Source organism: Empidonax traillii, unplaced genomic scaffold (genome assembly GCF_003031625.1).
Source record: "Empidonax traillii isolate 1590-97213 ecotype Southwest subspecies unplaced genomic scaffold, ASM303162v1 scaffold996:size228895, whole genome shotgun sequence".
Lineage (NCBI taxonomy): Eukaryota > Metazoa > Chordata > Aves > Passeriformes > Tyrannidae > Empidonax > Empidonax traillii.
Window position 1 is genome coordinate 7,852 of NW_020956189.1, and position 2,138 is coordinate 9,989.

The 2,138-nt window shown below is 60.8% G+C and overlaps 1 long non-coding RNA gene across 1 annotated transcript in view; it reads left to right on the top strand.

Annotated features, from left to right (window-relative positions):
- Window positions 1-2,082: 2,082 nt before the first annotated feature.
- LOC114068030 overlaps window positions 2,083-2,138 on the top strand; it is a 16,994-nt gene continuing 16,938 nt past the window's right edge. Inside the window, exon 1 of the long non-coding RNA XR_003573505.1 lies at window positions 2,083-2,121. This is a non-coding gene — a long non-coding RNA (uncharacterized LOC114068030). The remainder of the gene's footprint in view (window positions 2,122-2,138) is intronic.

Genomic DNA, 2,138 nt, shown 5'->3' on the forward strand with positions numbered 1-2,138 from the left:
TGACTGAGGCTCCCAACCTGCCCTTTTTGGAGGGAGAAGGTGTCTCCAATTTGCAGCACGTAAGTTTAAGTCCCCCAGTATTCTTGTGGCCTCTGAAGCAGGATCTGGTGGCCCCCTAAGGTTTTGAGGTTAGCAGAGTGTGGTGGGAAGGGAAGCCCTTCACTTGAGGGAAGCTGGGCAACCTGCTCATTGTGGTAGCTCTCCAACTCTCCCCACTGCCTCTCCAGGTGCCGGCCGTCGTTTGGAACATCCACCACGACCTCACGTACAACGTCACTCTGCAAAAACAAATGCACAGGCTCGCCGAGGCAAACCCACGTGACGTGGTGATGAGTCTGCTGCGCTGTGCCCCAGAGTGTGACAGGTACAGGGACCGGCTGCCTGGGTGGCTCTGCCATCACCAGCCCTTAGAATCCATCACCCTGTAGAGCCTGTCCCATGTGGTGTGGCAGAGAAATGGAAAGTTCCAAGACCCTCTGGCTCCTTTATTTCCCAACCCTGGCCTGTTAGCCCCTGATCCTGCTGCCACGTGCCCTCCCTGCCCCTCAAGGCACTGTGGCTCTATCACCTGGGCCCCCACAGCTGTCCAGGCCACGGTGCCTTGGCTGAGATCCCCCTGACCCAGAGTTGTGTCTCCACAGAGCCTCTGCCATGATGTGGAAGAGCATTGCCTCCTCGGGAACAGCAGTGGAGAAGGTGCTGCCGACACTGCTGAATGTGATGGAGGATTGGCCCGTGCACAGTGTGTCCACCTCTGACGGCGATCAAAGAGACGTGTTTGCCCTGGCTGTGAGTTTTTATAAGTGGCCTCTGTTCCTCCCACATTGCCTCTCCAGAGACTCTCCCTCCTCCCCCACCACTGGCTCAGGCATTGGGCTGGAAATGTGGCTGAAGGGCAGGTTCAGGGGCACCAGGCCGGCTGCTCCCCCTGGGTCTGCCCTGGCCTCTCCCTCCTACTCTCGGACCCACAGAGACAACTCACACTGAGCACTGTCTCTGTGTGCTTTGATTGCAGGCAACCATGGCACTGTGGCTGATCCTGCAGGAGCCCAAGTGCCAGGATGCAGTGCAGAATTCTGTCCCCCGCCTGCTCGTGGCTCTGCTCTTCCAACTGTCCATGAGCACAGAGCAGGTGCCAGAGGAGGTGAACACGTTCTGGAGGAGATGCCGGAAGCGACACCGCCTTCCCAGTGACCCCAACAGGTGCTCCATCCCAGTCCTCTCTCCCTCCCATGCCCTCGGGGCTGGGGCCAGGGCTCCCAGCATGACCTTGGCTTTGCTCTGCACACAGGTTTCTGGTACAGACCATCAAGGCCCTGCTGTACCGCCTGCAGTGGGAGGATATTTTGATGGCAAGGCGGCGCAGGCTTGCCTGGGACCCACTGGTTAATTCTGATCCCCACCACTCTGCAGTGGGTCTGCATGTCAGGTGAGCCACCCTTGTCCCCGCTGCCCCCATCATCTCTGCCCTGGGCATAGGGCACCCCACACAGCCCTCGTGGGTGATGGCCAGAGGGCCTTGGCCCCAAGGGATGGCTGAGCAGATTGCAAAAGGCTGGGAGAGGGAAGTGCACAGAAGGAGCCACCTGCCAAAGTGCCCACGTCCCATTCTGGGCTGCGGGGGAAAGACCAGGCCTGTGTGAGTGAGTGCTGGGAGAGCTTTGCCCACCCTGCTCAGGGTCCATGGTTGTGCCCCTGACAGGGAGATGCGCCGCCAGTTGACCTCCTCCCATTCTCCACTGGCAATCCACCTGCTTGGGATGCTCAGCAGTGTGGACCCCCGTTGGGAGCTGCCTGCCCTGGAGTTCCTTGTGGAGGTGAGCCTGATGGCCAGCACTGCCTGGCCCGCCTGCCTGCCCCTCTCTGCCCTCTGGCAGCCGCTGCTGGGACGGTGCCTGCACCCTGTGCTGCTGCCTGGGCACAGCCCTGGGCAGCTCTGGGCTCCTGCCACCCGGGCACCCATCACTGCCCTCTGCCTTCCAGGTTCTGGACTATCTGGACGGGAGAGAATGTCACGGCAGTGTCCAGCAGATCCTGTCGAGGCACCTGCAGAGCGAGTGCCCAGAGAGACGTCGCCTGGCTCTGAGAGGCCACATGGTGCTGTGGATGGATCTGTCAATGGTGAGAAGGGCACACCC